Raw genomic sequence first — 19,439 nt, forward strand, 5'->3', positions numbered from 1 at the left:
AGTTGACCAAGTAGAAATTATTATTCTTAAATCTTACAAAGACAGAATCTATAGTCATGAAATGATGATTAGGATAAGAAAACTTGACATTTATTTTTTTAAACAACTGATATCAAGTCCAACACTCTAAGGAAATGTAAAGTCAGGATTTTCCAGCCAGGAGTCCTGGGGCTGACAAACGCCCCTCCCCGCCCCCACTGGGCCTGGAGCGAGTGCGCAGGCGCGAGAGGCTGCAGGTGCGAGTGCGCAGGCGCGAGCGGCCACAGGCGAGTGGGCGGAGGCACAGGGACGCCAGAGCTCCCGGACCGCTCCTGAGGGGAGGGAAGGTGGAGACTGGGTCGGTCCCCACTGCGAAAGGCCCCGGACCGGGGAGCAGCGCAGACACGAGTAAGTGCAGCTCTATCCGCAGCCCCTCACCGCGCGCCCCCGCCTGCCCAACGGCCAGCGGCCCCCGACTCCTCCAGCCTCGGGGAGCGCGAGCCTCGCTGGGTCCTCGGGTCCGGGGTCGCCGCCACCGGCCGCAGGGTGAGGACCCCGGGCCGGGGCCCAAGACGGTCGTGGAACTGTGGGCGCCCCGCGCGCTCGCAGCCCTCCCTAACTCGGCGCCCCTCGACCGCGGGGGGCGGCCTCTGGGTCTGTGGGCGCCGCCTGGACCCGGTCGCCGCGGGCTCGCGGGTTCGGGAAGGGGAGGTGCCTCCGAGGAGCCCGAAGTCGGGGCCGCGGGGTGCGCGTCGGGCGCGTTGGGTCCGCGGGTGTGAAGAGGTCTCTGCTCCCGGATGCGCGCCGGTGATGGGGGCGCCCAGCTCGGGATCCTGTTCGCTGGCCGCCAACAGCGGGTGTTCAGGTGGGACTCCGTGCTCTTTGCTAAAGCCTTCTGGAGGATAGGCTACAAAAGGTTATTAACGTTCACTTTCAGCGTTTTCAGGCTTTATTGACGGTCACTGACTCTAAGAGCGCGTCTTGGAGGGCAGTTTGTGACATACTAACATCTAAGCAAAGTTTGAAATAAAACTATTCCCGCCTTTGTATGTTTTGGGGTATGGTGAAGAGTTTTTCTTGATTCCGTTAGGCTTTTCAAGCCTAACGACTTTTGGCGACTTTTGGCGGAGCTGCACTGCTCTTAAATGGTGACAGTATTGTCGCTAAGTCATGTCCCAACTCTTGGGACACCGTGGACTGACTGTAGCCCTTCAGGCTCCTCTGTCCGTGGAATTCTCCAGGCAGGAATACTTGAGTGCGTTGCCATTTGCTTCTCCAGGAGATCTTCCCAACCCAGGAATCGAAGCCGAGTCTCTGGCATTGTAGGCAGATTCTTTAGCAACTGAGCTACTAGGGAAGCTCCTAAGTTAAATGAGCATTTAAAAAATACTTCTTTGAGCAGTTACCATAGACGCTCAAATATTTGAGAATTTTAGTTATAGTAATGGGCGTGGTTTCTTTGGTTTTTTGTTTGGTTTTGGGTCTTTGGTTATTTTTTGTTGTTGGTTGGCTGGTTTTGGGATTTTTGGATTTCTTTGGGTCGGGGTAGAGTTTGCATCAGGAGGAGATGGTATCCAAATCAGGAGAAATGTTTATTTCATGGTGTTCTGGTATGCAGTGTTGCAGTTTAAAGTATCTAATCCTGGTTAAATCTCAGATTGGCTCCAGCAAATGGATACTTTTATTGAGAATAGTTTGGGTTTTGTTCTGTGGGTTTTTTATGTGCTTTTCTTTTTTAGTACAATCTGCTTATTTAGCATGCTTCAAATCATAATAGATTGTAGTTAACACTGGTGGTTGATGCAAGGAACAATGCTTTGTAACACAGAGATGGGTTGTCTTTTTCTACAGAAATTTGTTCTTGAGTCAGTAAATTTCCACGTAAAACTCTCAGGAGTGACTTTTGCTATAGCACTTTGGTCTCTGTAATGAGGAATAAAGCATATCATTTCACTGTTGAAGATAATGGCATATACTATAAAGATAGGCATCGGGTACATAAAAGGAATTCGAGCCTTGAGTTTGGTGAATTAGTGTCCTCAATGAAACGGCTTGTCTCTTCGAAGAGAAGGAGAGCGATAACCACATGGTGATGACCAGGGTTCTTTCCCTACCTTGAACACCAAGAGGAACGGGAGGAGACAGAGTGATTTTCAGAAGAACTGACGTTCATTTATCAACCACGTACCCTCGTTCCTTGCTGTTTCTTAATTCCCAGAGAAATTAAAAAACGTGGTTCCTAACCAGGATATTTGAATGGGAAAGGTCCTTTCAGTTCCCAGGCAGGTAACTGAATCCGTTGTATAAGCGTTCATCTGCCTGTACCTTGGAAGTAACACTGAGAAAATCGTCTTCTCTAATGGATGAAGTGGGCAGAATAGGAGGGTGGTGGAGCTTTTTGGGGCAAGTTTTCCAAAAGTTGGAGCAAAAGTAAATCAGTCTCTTCAAAGGAACAGACTCATTAGATACCAGCATTTGGGCCTTAAGGTCTTTTGCAACATCATGTAGCTTGTTAGTAAAAATACTCCAGACCAGAGAAAAATCCACGTGGTCAAATGCTTATTGGATGAAAAGTAATGAAAGAAAAAGAACATGCTGAAGATTTTTAATATCTGGTATTTGACCCAGATCAGTTGACTGAGTACAAATAAAGGTCAGTCAAGAAATCTTCCAGAGAGAGAATTTAGTCATTCAGCTGTGATGTGGACAAGAAACCTGCTATTTATTTGTTAAAAATTAATCCCAACTAAAATACTTTGTTAATTAGCAATAAATATGGATAAACTGCAAGTAGTTTACTATGCTGTGTTTTCAAAGCAGGATCAAGGAATTAAAAGTTACTGAAGTTTTCTCTGGAAAGTACTTTCTCAACATTATTTTTCAAATATTGTAATTCTGATTGCAGTGTGTATGAATCTCAGAGTAAAATCTGTTGAGGAATTGATATTCTCTGAGGTCAAATGACTGATTCAGAAGAGCAGGGTTAAATTGGAGGGTAAAAGTGTCAATAACACAAATTGATGTCTGTCATTTTAAATGTACTAGATTGAGGGCCATTTAAGTGGATCGTATAATTAGCATAATTGTGCGTATAATGGTTTATGCTAAATTACCACACAACTCCCCAAATTTCAGCAGCACAGCACTATGGTTCCCACATCACAGCCCTGGGTGGGTATTCACTTTGGGGAGACTGCACTCCTTCAGATGGTCATTCAGGAACCCAGACTCCTCCCATCCTATACCGTCTCCCTTCCCTTAGACCTCATCCCCATCTGCATCCTTCAGCAGAAGGGGTCAAGAATATGGAGAAATGCATATGGAAGTTTCTGATGAGCCAGCTCTGGAAGGATCCAGGTCAGTTTCTCTGCTGCTGTTTTGGCCACAGTCCATTTCTGTGGCCACAAGAGAGACTGGGGATTCTTCCAACTGTTCTCCCCAGGAAGGGAGAACAATTAAAGTTGTCAGCAACCGTGAGTCATTCATTTCGATTTAATTCGTTTTCAAATCTTTATTGGCTGTTTGCCATACACCAAGCGCTGTGCAGAGTGTGACCTGAGAATTGGTTGAGCAGCATCTTGATCTTGGAGGAGTTGTGAATCCTCAGGAGAGAAGACAGAGTATGAAGTGCCTGCCATCCTAGGAGAAAGGGATTAAGAGAACCTGCTTTGAAAGTTCAGGGAATGATTCTAGATTTGAAAGCTGCCTGGAAATGATTGATTTGGATTCCACTTTCAGAGATGAACAAGATATGATTGTGAAAGAAGCTGGCATCAGGAGCCGTAGAAACAGGTCCTGCGATACAGGGTATCATAAAGAATATCATGTCGTCATTGTTCAGTTGCTAAGTTGTGTCGGTCTCTTTGCGACTCCATGGAACTAAGAAGAGATATATCATTTTACAGCTAAAGCAGCTGAAGCCTAGAGTAGGAAGGTGACCATCCAGGTCAGGTAAAGGGGTTGAAGATCAGGTTTCAAGCTGAGAAAGAGTCCACGGGGACTCAGTCTGAGCAGTTCAAACACTGAAAGGAGACCACTAATGTTCTGGGAAGGCTGGCATCTGGCCTCAGTGTGGGATTTGAGACAGAGAGTGGGCCCAGGGGGAACTGAGCCTCCGCAGTGGGCAGAGGAGGCCACCCCATCTCCGAAAAGTGCCACTGACCTCAGAGTGGGTGGAATGAGCAGTGAATTCTAGTCCACCTGAGAAAGCAGTCCAATCTGAATAACTCTGAGTTTAGGTTTATCTTACATACTTCTTAAGAAAGAACTTGGACAAGGCCAAGTCAAGTGCAGCCTCTTGAATTCCACACCCAGTATTCATTGGTGGAAGTGCTTAAACCCTCCAAGTGATTCCAGTATTTTAATTTTACTCAGTATTTAATTCCAAAGTTCTCTGTGCGATACAGTGGGTTCTTATTGTTTATTTTATATATAATATGCCTTGCGTGATTCACGCTGGTCAGACTACATGATTATGTTCACTTCTGATATAATCTTTTTAGGTACAGCCTTAAAGTCTTTGATAAGATATTTTAAAATAATTTTAGCATGTGTGTGTTCTATGATTACTTAATGAGCAAATAACTGGAATCAAAAAGAGTGTGAATGTATTTAATGTGAGGACAGGTGAAGTGAAGCAGTCTGGAAGAGGGAACCAATAAAAAGGGATCTTGGTAAATAAATAAAGACATCGTTTAGAAATGGAGAGGTATTTGGAAGGAAATTAGTGCCTGACACCATACTCTGCTCTTTGCATGTTTAGGAGCTAGTTTCTGATGTTATTTTCACCACAGATCTCCCTGTGGTGAATTGTATTTGACCTCCACACTGTTTATCTCCTGGACACATTGTGAAATTTTGAGAAGAAGCAGGTATTAGAATTTGTCTTGAGAGCAGCTATAAACATTTCCTGGAACCCCTCTAGGGTAGAAGAAAAAGGAAAGGAAAATGGAAACAAGGGATAAAGACAGCTAATAATGTTGGAGATACCACTGGGATTTGTGGTCTCTTTTTGAAATGGCTTCCCTGGTGGTTGAGACAGGAAAGAATCCACCTGCAATGCAGAAGTCCTGGGTTCGATCCCTGGGTTGGAAAGATCCCCTGGAGAAGGGAACGACTACCCACTCCAATATTCTGGCCTGGAGAATTCCATGGACAGAGGAGCCTGGTGGGCTACAGTCCATGGGGTCACAAAGAGTCGGACACAACGGAGCACTTTCAATTCACTTTTTGAAACTAAATAGAAGAAGTCAGAACGTGACTGTTTCTTGATCATGGTTTGTTTTCATTTTTGTCTTTTTTTTCTTACTCCTTCATCAGTTATTCCAGTTGATAGAACATTATGTCATCTTCAGTTTCAGTGTGAGTGCTTGTCTTGCTTCCATTTGTATTATTCATGCAAACGTTGATTGAACTGATGACCCCAAGTCATCAAGGAAACATTAAATACACTGATGAATACATTTCTTAATTTTAGAAAAAATTAATGAGTGAAGGTTAAAATACTCTTCTTAAATTTGTCATTTAAAAAATTCTCATATGCATACCTCATTGCCTAATACTGCCAGAAAAATGAGGAATTCCTATGTGTTAATGAGCCTGTATATTTTTTACAGGTATGACTATTACCGAGTGTAACAGCCCAGTTTGCTGGCCATGTCCTGTCTCCAGGAAAGTTGTAGCTGCTGTTGTTTCAGGTAGTCCCTTGGGTACCAGAGGTGAGTTTATGAAGCTATACGACCTTTTACACTTATTTAAAAAAATTGAAGTGTCGTTGATTTACAGTGTTGTATGTCAGCTGTACAGGTAAGTAATTCAGTTGTGTGTGTGTGTGTGTGTGTGTATTCTTTTCCATTACCGTTTATTACAAGGTATTGAGTAAGTTCTCTGTGCGATACAGTGGGTTCTTATTGTTTATTTTATATATAATATGCCTTGCGTGATTCACGCTGGTCAGACAACGTGATTATGTTCACTTCTGATATAATCTTTTTAGGTACAGCCTTAAAGTCTTTGATAAGATATTTTAAAATAATTTTAGCATGTGTGTGTTCTAATTCCAGTGGTAGTTATTAGAGATATGATTTTGCATGAAGTATTTCTCTTTTTGTTCTTGACCAATTAAAAAAATTGTTTTTTTTTTTTCTGATTGGTTTGCTAGATATTTGTGACTACATTAAAAATGTTAACTTTTGTCTCATCTTAAAATACGATCTGAATTAGCAATGAATATTGTGCTATACATAAGGGCTGTGACATAAATCTAGTTTCTAACTTCATAAACACATAATCTAGAAGGGAACACAGACACATATGTAACAACTGCATTTGTTTACTGAGTGAAATAGTGAGATGGATAAAGTTCTAGTAAGCCTTGAACAGCCAAATCAGCTTCAGAAATAGATGTGCAGTTATTTTAAAATATTTTAAACATTTTCCAGCTACATGCAGAAAATAGTGTGAAAGAGGTATGGTTCTTACTATAAGCAATTTAGCATTTTGACATTCTGAGCATCCTCATCATGAAATTAAGTCCAGAAGGAGTTTTCCCACATCTCTTGAAATGGTCCTTGTTCGTCCACAACATTTCCCATAATAACAGAGGTGCTTCCAAGGGCAGGAAACGTCAACGTTATTAAAGTTTCACAAAGCAAAGTCACTTTTAAGAATATGATGTCCCCAAACTGACAAAGGTCTTGAAAAATAATTTCAAGGGCGGCATAAATTATTTTCTGCTTGTCAAAGGGCAGAAATATTTAGGTTGAGCTAATGAATGGTAGAGTTTTAGAGTGGAGAATATCCTTAAAATATTACATAGATTTATACTGTCAGTAGATGCTACCTACATGAGGTTATTTGTATTTAAACAAATTTTAAAATTAAAACTGCAGTTTCTCAGTTGGATTTGCCATATTTTAAAGATGTTTATTAGCTACATGTGGCTAGTGAATACTGCATTGGCTAGTACAGATACAAAACATTTTCATTATCATAAAAAATTCTATTGAGCAATACTAAATATATACCCAGATATTCATAGAGGAGGCAACCAAGTCTCAAGGAAGTAATAAAACTTCCAGAGGTCACACAGCTGTGTTTTTAAAGAAACGCAGAATGATGCAAAGCAAGTAATAACAGAGGCATTAAAGAAACCCAGGAGGTTTCTGGAACAGATAAAGTAGAGTTTAACAGTGCAGGCTTAGTTGTTAGCAGGGTTGAAGCTCATGATCATTAGGACGACCTACCTGATTGAATTTGGACAGTTAAAATTTTATGCAGTGAATTAAAAGCAGAAAAATATTTCAATTTCAATCAAAGGCTGCCAGCTCCATATTTTTAGCCTGTGCTGTGCTTCCAGATTATGTTTATCACTTTAGTATACAGGGCACCACTCAAACCAAACCCGAAGTTTGGTTTGCCTGGCCCCAAGAAATGAAACAATCTTGAGGGGTTATGGCTATATTTGAAAAGGTTGATTTTTCAATGCATCATGCAGACTGGCCCTGTTTTAAAAGGGACTCCTGCCACCACATAGTCGAAATGTGAACTCTTTTCTCTCTTGGCAAAAGTCAAAGATAGGCCCTGCATTTTTATTATTTCATTAAAATCCAAGTATTATTTTTCCATTTTCTACCTTGTTTTCATCACAGTGTGATCAACTGTAGTCAAGAAAGGAAAGGTTAGATTTATCAATCGAAGTGTGATAAAGGCCCTCTAAATAATTGAACCCTCAGGAGAAACAATCCTCATGTATTCTTTTTCTGTTGCTTCAATATCTTCATAAAAAGTCATTTCAGTATGTTTGGTCCTGTAGCAGAGATTCTGTGAAGTGCTTATCTTCCTCGGAGGTCCAGAAAGCCTGTGAGTGTGTGGATAAAGGTGGGTCTTAGAGAGAGAGAGGGAGGATGGAGAGAGACTTGATGCTGAGAGAGGACAATGTTCTAAAACCTCCTTGGGTTGAAGGTAGGGGAGCAGAAATACCCATGAGTAATCTAGAGTAAAAGTTAAATAATCAAGGAGATGAATACTCTGAAGGAATATGGTAACTTCCCTCCTAGAAATAAAAGTTACCCTTATTAATTCTCTTCCTTTTGCCCCAGAAAAGCATTAGTTAGGTCTAGAGAGGGGTATTATTGCCAGAAATGGAAAAGGCAGTTTGAAGAGACTAGCCTGGAGCAGAGAGAGCAAGAAAGCTGAGCCAGTAGATGGAAAGCAGACTTCATGGAAGTCTCCAGCTCAAGTTCTGGGAACACCAAGTTCAAGTCCAAAAGGGCCCACATGGGAACTGAGGAAGACTGGCAGAGAGGGCAAAGTTACACTGAAGGTACAGTATTTATTATGGGATTGAACTCCTGAAAGGCCTTCCAGTAGCTTCCGATCTGTTCAAGAATCCTTCATGTCCTGCTGCTTCCCAGTGAGTGGCTCACAGCTTCAAGACCTCTTCTCCAGGCTAAAGAACTATTTGTAATATACCCTGCCTGTATTTTTTACTTTGGCAACCCAGACAAGGAAAGTTGAACAATTTTCAGATTCTAGAGCTTTTGCCCCAGCCCTGGAAATGCTGCAGACAGCCAATCTCAGCTAAAGGGAGCCACTTAGCCCAGGGTCACATCACCCCTTCGTACAATGCCCTTCATCCAATGACAGGTGTAAGAATATAAAAGTTAAGACATCCTCCTGAATTGGGACATCCCCCTGAAGGGGTCATCTCATTTTAAGAACTCTCCCCCAAAGGGTCACCTGAGGTTTCCTGAGGCTGCAACACAACTTTACTTCTACCTTTGCCCAATCTGATGTCCTTTTCTTCCATACGTTGTTGATGCCAAGAGTTGTCCCTAATTAATCTCTTAGACACTAATCACTGTCTCAGGGTTAGCTCTGAACATGGTGGCATTTGTTTATGATTTGGAGTGCATACCTAGACTTTAAAGTGCAGCAGTGCCCAATTGCACAAATATGTCTTTCTATTTCTCTCTCTCATCTCTGTTTTCATTTTCTCGCTGCTAGATTAGTCAGGGGACTCCCAAGTTCTTCATTGTGTCATCCTGGTACCAAGATTCTCCTGGAAATTATAAAGTTATTCACCTTCTACATCAAGTACTTCTTATTTTTTCCCTAGAAACATAAATCATCCTTAAAAGGAATTAGAGTGTCAAATCTTAAATATATTTTAGTTTCTCCACCACTTTATACATTAAATGCTTTTTCCTGGAGACTGCTTCTGACATTGGCGTTCACTGTGCTCTCAAACTGCCTAATTTGGAAGCTACTCCTGTTTCCAAATGCTGCCTTCTGCTGGTCTCCTGAAGTTCTGAAGTCTGCCCTGCCTCCACTATTAGGTATAGTTCAGTAGTTGTCTACCTCAAGGTAATAGGGTATCTTTTGGAAGCTTTATTCTTTTTCCATTTACACAACACACACACACGTATATGATTACATATATTATATAATTCTAATACTTAAGCGTCTATGTGACCACAGCTTTATCTGCAGCCCACAGGTTTTGCTACAGTATATTTTCATTCAGTTCAGTTCAGATGCTCAGTCATATCTGACTCTTTGCGACCCCATGAACTGCAGCATGCAAGGCCTCCCTGTCCATCACCAAGTCCCAGAGTCCACCCCAACCCATATCTGTTGTGTTGGTGATGCCATCCAACTGTCTCATCCTCCATCGTCCCCTTCTCCTCCTGCCCTCAATCTTTCCCAGCATCAGGGTCTTTTCAAATGAGTCAGTTCTTCACATCAGGTGGCCAAAGTATTGGAGTTTCAGCTTCAACATCAGTCCTTCCAATGAACACCCAGGACTGGTGTCGTTTAGGATGGACTGGTTGGAGCTCCTTGCAGTCCAAGGGACTCTCAAGAGTCCTCTCCAACACCACAGTTCAAAAGCATCAATTCTTTGGTGCTCAACTTTATAGTCCAACTCTCACTTCCATACATGACCACTGGAAAAACCATAACCTTGACTAGACGGACCTTTGTGGCCAAAGTAATGTCTCTACTTTTTAATACGCTGCCTGGGTTGGCCATAACTTTCCTTCCAAGGAGTAAGTGTCTTTTAATTTCATGGCTGCAGTCACCACCTGCAGTGATTTTGGAGCCCAGAAAAATAAAGTCAGCCACTGTTTCCACTGTTTCCCCATCTATTTGCCATGAAGTGATGGGACCAGATGCCATGATCTTCGTTTTCTGAATGTTGAGCTTTAAGCCAACTTTTTCACTCTCCTCTTTCACTTTTATCCAGAGGCTCTTTAGTTCTTCTTCACTTTCTGCCATAAGGGTGGTGTCATCTGCATATCTGAGGTTATTGATATTTCTCCAGGCCGTCTTGATTTCAGCTTGTGCTTTCTCCAGCCCAGCGTTTCTCATGATGTACACTGCATGTAAGTTAAATGAGCAGGGTGACAATAGACAACCTTGACGTACTCCTTTTCCTAATTCTGGAACCAGTCTGTTGTTCCATGTTCAATTCTAACTGTTGCTTCCTGACCTGCATACAGGTTTCTCAAGAGGCAGGTCAGGTAGTCTGGTATTCCTATCTCCTTCAGAATTTTCCACAGTTTATTGTGATCCACACAGTCAAAGGCTTTGGCATAGTCAATAAAGCAGAAATAGATGCTTTTCTGGACCTCTCTTGCTTTTTCGATGATCCAGCGGATGTTGGCAATTTGATCTCTGGCTCCTCTGCCTTTTCTCAAACCAGCTTGAGCATCTGGAAGTTCACGGATCAGGTATTGCTGAAGCCTGGTTTGGAGAACTTTGAGCATTACTTTACTAGTGTGTGAGATGAGTGCAATTGTGCGGTAGTTTGAGCATTCTTTGGGATTGGAATGAAAACTGACCTTTTCCAGTCCTGTGGCCACTGCTGAGTTTTCCAAATTTGCTGACATATTGAGTGCAGCACTTTTACAGCATCATCTTTCAGGATTTGAAATAGCTCAACTTGAATTCCATCACCTCCACTAGCCTTGTTCGTAGTGATGCTTACTAAGGCCCACCTGATTTCATATTCCAGGATGTCTGGCTCTAGGTCAGTGTTTCATTATCATTCAATTAATGAAATTCTAATTCCTATTATGACTTTATCTTTGACATCCATATTTATCAGAAGTATGTTTTGGTTTTTTTTTTTTTAATTTAATTTGTTTATTCAGCTGCACCTGGTCTTAGTTGTGGCTTTCAGGATCTTCAGTCTTCATTGTAGCATGCAAGGTCGTTTAGTTGTGGCATGAAAACTCTTTGTTTGTGGGAACCAGTTCCCTGACTCGAGATGGAATTCAGGCTCCCTGCATTGGGAGTATGGAGTCTTAGTCACTGGACCACCATGGAAATCCAGAAGTGTGTTTTTAATGTCCAAATATTTGATAAAATATTGGTTATACATTTTAAAATTTCTTGATTATTCTGAGTCTTGTTTTATACCCAGCATTCAGTCAACTTAAAAATGTGCCATGTACACCTCAAAATTTGTATGTAAATGTGCATTTCATTCTTGTTAATGCAGTGTTTTATGCAAATGTAGGCCAAAGAGTTTTTCAATTAATTTATTTTAATTGGATATAGTTACATTAAGGATATTGTGATGGTTTTTGCCATAGGTCAACATGAAATGGCCACAGGTATACATGTGTCCCCCCCAATTCTGAACCTCCTCTCCCATTTCCCACCCCACTGTATTCCTCTGGGTTTTCTCAGAGCACCGACTTTAGGTGCCCTGGTTCATGCATCAAATTTGCACAGGTCATCTATTTTACATATGGTAATGTACATGTTTCAATGCTCTTCTCTCAAATCATCCCACTCTCATCTTTTCCCCCTGAGTCCAAAAGTCTGTTCTTTACATCTGTGTCATCTTTGCTGCCATGCATGTAGGATTGTTGGTACCATCTTTCTAAGTTCTCTCTATATGCATTAATATAGAGTATTTGTCTTTCTATTTCTGGCTTACTTCACTCTGTATAATAGGCTCCAGGTTCATCCACCTCATTAGAACTGACTCAGATGCATTCCTTTTTATAGCTGAGTAATATTTCATTGTGTGCATATAGCACAACTTTCCTATCCATTCATCTGCTGGTGGACATCTAGGTTGCTTCCTTGTCTAGCTTTGTAAATAGTGCTGCAGTGAATGTTGGGGTACATATGTCTCTTTCAATTCTGGTTTCCTCGGGGTGTATAGGCCAAAGACTTTAACAATGGTATTCAGATCTTCTGTAGTTTACTGATTTGTTGTTGTTCTGAATTATTGATCTAGGTAATTTAGATTTTATTTCTAGTTAGTTTTCAGAATTTCCCTTCATATATTGCCTCGAAGTTTAGTTTTATGACATGTTCCTTGTAAAGTAATGGTTGGTTTTATTATCCTGTCTTATCTCCAGTGATACTTTTTGCTTTCAAATCTCCCATTATTTTTTTTTCAGTTTTGCTTATTGTTTTTATGACATAAGTTTTGCATCCTTTAACTTGCAGTCTGACTATGGTGTCTTGTAAGGGGCATAGAATTAAGATTTTTGTTTGTTTCAAAAAATCTCTGCCCTTTAATGTGACTATTTACAGTTAACGTATCTTATTATAGACCTTTTACTCCTTGTTTTCTGCTTGTCCTTCCTTTTTATGTTCCTCTGGCTCTTCCTTTTAAATTCATCAAACTCCATTTTCCCTTTATTAGCTCACAATGCTTATATAGGTAGCAGTTACACATGCACCGTGACTTATTAGCTCTTTTACTGCTTCTCAAGCAGTGCTGAGACCTTAAATTTATTTTATTACTTTTTCCTCTTCCTCTTGTTTTAATGCATTCTAATTTTTATATATTTCATTATTACTCTTATGTGCAGTTAGATTTTATTCAGATTTATTCACTTACGCTTCCTTTCTGTTCTATTTAATTCCTTTGTCAAGTCCTTATTTTCCTCTATGATAATTTTCCTTCTGCCTGCGGGTCTCCCTTTCAGTTGGTTCTGATGAGAACATATTCTCTAAATTTTGTTTGTTTGCAGATTTCCTTATTTCATCTTCCAAACAACATTTTCTCTGCCTCTAGAATTCTCAGTGAGCAGTTATTTTCTTTAGCACTTTCCATTATTTTCTAGTATTAATCATTTTTGTTGAGAAGTAAGCAGTAATCTTAATCTCATGTGTTGTTGAAAGGTCAACTGTTGTTTTTCCTCTGGTTACTTCTAAGGTGTTCTGTTTTTCTTTGCTATTTGTAAATTGTACTCTGGTGGTGTTAGATATGGTTTCTTTATATTTACTCTTGTTGCGTTTTTTAGTGCTTGTTGAATTTATGGCTTGATATATTCTTTTTAGTTTTTGAGAACTCTCAGCTATTATTTCTAAATATTGTTCTCGCCCGAATCTCTCTCTTCTTTTCCCTTTGGACTCCAATGTAAACATATGATGAAAATGTTTACTGTGGCCCATATGTTTCAAATGCTCTTTTCTGTACTTTTTTATCCTTTTTGTTTTCCACGTTTAGTCTTCCTATTTTTACTGCTACTCTGTCTTCCAGTTCATTTATCTTTCTTCACCTGTGTTCGGCCCACTACTGAGTTTAATTTTGAATTCTGTCAGTTCAACTTTAATCAGTTTCTAGTTGTCTAGTTAAATTCTCTACCTTGTCATCTATTTTCCTGAACTTGGTAATATTTATCAAAATATATTTGAACTTTAATATCTAGGTCATCCATGATTCTGATTCTGTTTTTTATTCTAATTCTCCTTTTCTTGGGAGTCTTGGTGGTTCTTTGATGAACACCAGACTTGGGATATGACAAGTTGTAGAGAATCATAATGACATTCCAGTTGACCTTTGAACAACCTGGATTTAGATTGCACAGATCCACTTATATATGGATTTTTTCCCAACAACTGCAGCACTGCATGATCCGTGGTTGGTTGAATCCTCAGATGCAGAACCATAGATAGGAAGGGCCGCCTATCAAGTGATATGTGAATTTTTGACTGCATAGGGAGTCGGTGTCTCTAAGTCTTGTATTGTTGAACGGTCAACTGTCCTTTTTTCAAGAGAGAATTTCCTATTCCCAGGTAAGGAGCAGAAGGAAAGATCAGCTTATTGATCTTCAGTCATTGCACAAGCTTCATACTCATTTTCCTTCTTTATAGATGTTTCCATCAAGGTAGCTGTTTCATCAACCTTCCTAACACACATTCACGTGGACACAGATACATATAGAAACCTCCAGTGTCCTAATTCATATCATTAGCTTTCCACCGGGCCACTATTCTTTGGTGGGTTCTGAACCTCAGTTTTATCTCCTCAGCGTTACAAGACTCCTGAGTCTTTGTTTTGACTTCAGTTAGCTTTTGTTTGACTTCTTAACATCTTGCCTTGTCTACCTACGTGGAAAATGTGATAACGTCAAGGGACCACTGTTGCTGAATTGAGCTCGAGTCTCTGAATCTTTCCCATCTCTGGGATTTTGATCCTTAAAATTCTAGCTGCCTTGTTATTTCTAAAGTCCAACCCTGCTCTCTCCTCAGTCCTCCAATATTGTCCTAAGATCTACTGGCTTTTCTGCCTCTTAGGAGCCATATTTGGTTTCTCATGCTTTTGATTTTCATCAATAGTTTCTAAATGACTGGATTAGATAAAGCATGTGCAGAATACTGTTCTTACTTCTATGAGTTTCTTTTCTATTTTATTTTTCTATGTCATGGCTACCTCATTAGCTTTATAATGCTCACAGTCAAATGTTGCTTATGATTTATCTGACCTTTCTAGTATGGTTTCCTAAGGTAAACTGATATAGTTGGAAGCAGAAGTCCTTACCTACTATTGAAAAATTCTGTTTTAGCTTTCTATGAATTCTTTGATTTATTTTATTTTGTCCCATCTTCCATCACTTTTTCCTACCAGAAATTCCGATTCTCACAGTTAATTTTAAAATTAAAAATTATAATTAAGCTACTATGTTAATAGTCAAGGGATTAATTTTGCTTTGAAGAAGAACACAGATTGATGAATGGAATATGGAGAATTTCTTAAGACCTTTGTCATTTCTAAGCATGGGAATCAGCCATCTGCACCGTGATAAATTAGTCAGATATGTAAGGAAGCACTCATTATAAAATCAGCATTACTCAGTAACAATCTCAAAAGTTGCTTCACTTTCCTACTCATGTTACCAATTTCCACATGTTCAATAGGAGCTTAGAATCATGAGATAGGCCATTTTCCATGTCCTATCTTAGTAACTATAATTATTGGGAAAACAAAACTATAAATAAGGATTTGCTATGAATATATTCAAACCTTTTGTTCCTAAACATCTTCTAGAAGAAGACTGAAAAGTTTGACATAGAAACACCTCTTGATAAGTAAGAAACAGTAAAATTTCTCATAATAGTTCTTTTCTGATCCCATTATGTGATTCTCAGGTTCACACAAAATTATTTTTATATGAACTTCACAAATCTTATTTTTACTATTAAATCAGTGGCCCCACTCTTTTGAAACATGGGGCAAAATAGTTGAAATTGGAACAATTTTCCAAAACCCAGGGCATATGACATATGTACCTATAGAACGCAATATTTCTGTCTGGTTCTGCAGTAGAATTTTTCATACCTGCCAGTCTAAGTTGACTATTGTTTTTACAGTGCGTTAGTAGAAATCAAATGGTAAATTCAGTCAAACAGTCATTTCATACATCAAAAAGAAAAATCAGTCAACACAACTGTCTGACTGAAATAAAGGAAGAAAACAATTCAAGGCAAACAGTTGTCCTAGGAGACTTGTATAAATGCAGTAGCGGTGTCATGTGCAGAATTAACCTTTCCCCACCTTTAACTGGAGAACATTCTGCCAGCCAATTCAGTCAGCTCAGATAAGCCTGAATTTTAATATTCCAGTCTCATCACTCTCAGTTGATGGTGACTGCGCTTCCTTCTCCTTCCCCTGTCACTCAGTGGAGAACGTCAGAGCAGGAGGACAGTGATATCGGCATACTGTAATGGCCTGCCCTGGACTCTACAGCTTCAAAGTTCTTAAGCTGACTCAGTGATCTTACAGAGTCTGGTGCAGAAGGAATATGTGAATTAAATTACAGACCGTTGACTGCCTTCTAGCACTAACATCCCTTATTTCTGGTTCTAATATATCACTAAATACTCAAGAAGAAATTTTTGAGTGTTTAGCAGAAATATGGCTCCAAAGCAGACACATTGAAAAGAAACATTGTCATCTATGATTGGTTTTAAAGTTGACTTGTCTTTTACTCATAAACAGATTTAGTGTGAATTCAGTTTTGCTAAACGTTAGAGAATCTTTTGGAGGGACGTGCCAACTCTTTTGAGTTTTTTTGCACTCTGACTTTTAAAGCAAGGTTATTTTTCAAAAAGTTTAAGGGTTACTTGAATACTATAAAGATTATTTGTATTTTTGAGTTGCCAGTTCTCTAGAACAAATTTGTGTGCTTGAAGTTCTTAACTGTAGTACCTAGATGGCACGTGGAAAGCAAGCAAAAGAGATGACTTTTCTGCTTTGAGAGACCTCTGCCTATCTTTGTAAGTAACAGGACTCATTCCTCATGAAACAATGTTCAGAAAGGAAGGAAAGGTAGTTTTCTTAGTTGAAGCTTATGATACTGAAGAGGACTCTAAGAATAGCTTCATAAAGAGGATCTGCGTAAAACAGAAGTAACCCTAGGAAACATGTATTTTCTGATGGACTCTTATCTTTGTGATGGTGAAAAGAGGATATGGCAAGGAAGTGACACTGATACTGGCGTGTTACATCAAGCTGTCTCCTGGGATGCAGGGGTAAGCACGTGGGACAATAAAAGCACTTGAGTCAGCTCTCTCAGCCATCCATCACCTAGTTTGTGAGCATACTTGTGCCTCTCCTCCTCCTTTCCTTTTGACCATTTTACTTTTCTCAGCATATTTAAAAGAAGGCAAGGTGAAAAGAGTGGGTTAACTGTCAGATCAGTCTCATTTTCTGTTTTATAGTACCTCTCCCAGTTTGAGAACAGATAGAGAGCTTCGGAATAATGGGGAAAAAAGAGTCTCTTGGATCAGTAATAGACTCTCATGATAGTTGGCCAATCTTGTGCTCATTTAGGACGCTAAATAGCAGTAGAATGTACCAACTTCTAATTCAGTAACTAATTAAGTGCTCCTTTAGATAATATACCTGGGTAAGGGGGAAAAAACCCTATTTTTCTTTACCTTGTCATAGCATTAATGGATGTTGGGGGGAGTCTGTGTTTATCTGTCTATCCATCTAGATATAGATACATATTTTGGATTTGCTAGATTTATTATTCCTGTACCTGTTTCCCCTCAGATGTATTCCCTCTCCCTTTCTTGCTCTGCTGACCCCTAGAAGCCACATACTGTTCACATGATTAGATTTAATGAGAATCCTTGATATGTAGTTGAGGAGCAGGAGGAAGGGAGAAACCAGAGTCTTTTTCTCTATCTTGATCTTGCTGGCATCTCTGGCAGGAATGTCTTCAACTCTTTGACTCCAGGTCCTAAAAAGCCTGTCAGCCAGGTGACCATAGATGCTGTCTTGACTCTTGGTGATATCACCTGTTTCCTTTGACCTCCAGCCTAAGAGAATAGTAGTCTTCTGTTGGTGATAATCTGTGGATTGCACACATCCCTTATTTGGTCTCATGGCTCTTCCATGACTGGTATAACCAATTCTCTGTACTTAATTCCCTTTAATCTTGCTTGTAAAATGGTTTTCTTTCCTTGGCTAGCCCCTGGGATACAATGGATAGGGCAGTTTTTCTCATGACTAACTCACTAATCAGTGAGGATCAACCAATTCCCAGTAACATTAATATCCTAATTTTACTAACTCATTAGCTGCATTTGACTAACTGTAATATCTGAGCCATCCTTAGAGTATCTTTAAGGTAGCATGATTTGGGGGGTCTTGAGAAAGGTTGTAGGACCTTTCTACCAACTTCATCAATTCTCCTTCCAATGTCACTTGTATAATCATTTCTTAGTCTCACAAAATCTGAGGGATAGAGGGGGAATTATAACTCTGCAACATAGTTTCTGGAATCAGATGCAAACATTTAAAACATTAATCACACCTGTTTTTTCTAAGACAATATGAATATTTCAAATATTTGGCCTATATGAAACTTAGTAATAAATGCAATTTATAATCAGTGTCCCTATGAGATATGCCTACTGCCACATTTAATTTTTACTAACAAGGCATTTCCCCATGCAATAACAAACATGAATCATTACACAATCGTAGGGGTACAAGTAATGTCAGATTTTTCATATAAATACCATTTATTTTGGATCCAGACACAAACCACCTAGTTGGGCAAATGTACAGTATCATCTAATAGTGGGAAACCCTTCCATTGGTTTGTAGAAGAGATCGGAGGCTTCTTCTATACCAGAAAAAGTGAAGAGAGACTTGGTCCTCATTTGCAAAGGTCATGCCTGCCAATACTTTTTGATCAGACCAGGAATGATCCCTTTGAAGGTGGAGGGGATTCCAGAATATCATGATTTAGAATCCACTCCATAGACACAGCACGTTTAGAAATCCTTCCATACATGGGTGCCATGTTCAATTTGTAACCACTGTCCTCTGCTTCATCCTCAGTGACCTCACAATAGCTAGGGTCAGATCATCCTTGTTAGACCTTGGCACTCACTCTGTCAGCCAAGTGATATGCCAGCTTCGTAATGGACTCACTGTGAAACTGAAGCCACAGTGTAGTGTTTGCCAATTTCTGTAGTGGGACTGCTCCCATGGTGGTCAGTTTCATGTTACCAACATGATGTCAGTGAAGGCAGAGTTGGGAACAGATTTTTTTTATTATTTCCACCATACAAATTTAAGACATGTAAATAACCTCAAGAAAGAGCACAGATTATAATAAAATGCAGTATAATAATTAGGAAGTGATGAGTTTTGAATATCCGTTAGTATTGTTGTTAATAAAATTAGTTTCACAGTAAGTTTATATCATTTAAATTTTAATGATGACTGTATTTGACAACACAAAATTCCTGAAAAAGATAAGCAAGAGAATATGAGCTCTCTGTAGTACACTACCATTTGTCTTTCTCTCCTTAGGTTCTCTTGGAGCCTGCCAGGCTCCTCCCGCCATGGAATTCCCCAGGCAGTAGCACTGGAGTGGGTTGCCGTTCCCTTCTCCAGGGGGTCTTCTGGACCCAGGGATGGAGCTCAGTCTCTTGCACTGCAGGCAGATGCTTTACCCTCTGAGCTACCAGGGAAGACCTGGAGTGTCCCCAGTCTCCACACAGAAAGAGCCGCTGTAAGAACTGACAGCGTCATGGTCCATGGTCCTGGGTCTGATTTCTTTAAAGAGGTGTGAAGAGGATCCTGTCTACTATGCACCTTGTCACATGGAGAGTTAAGAACTAGAACTGTGGGGCTGACTGTGCTTCTGGAGAGAAGGGAGTTAGGGTTGGAGACTGTAGGGAAG

General features: G+C 40.0%; 1 long non-coding RNA gene across 1 annotated transcript; it reads left to right on the forward strand.

Annotated features, from left to right (window-relative positions):
- The first annotated feature begins 268 nt into the window (after positions 1–268).
- On the forward strand, positions 269–19,148 carry LOC136172405 (uncharacterized). The gene is made up of 3 exons (XR_010664022.1): positions 269–387; positions 5,595–5,696; positions 19,067–19,148. It is a non-coding gene; the product is annotated as an uncharacterized lncRNA (long non-coding RNA).
- The last annotated feature ends 291 nt before the right edge of the window (positions 19,149–19,439 follow it).

This window comes from Muntiacus reevesi, chromosome 7, assembly GCF_963930625.1.
Source record: "Muntiacus reevesi chromosome 7, mMunRee1.1, whole genome shotgun sequence".
In the NCBI taxonomy this organism is placed as follows: Eukaryota; Metazoa; Chordata; class Mammalia; order Artiodactyla; family Cervidae; genus Muntiacus; species Muntiacus reevesi.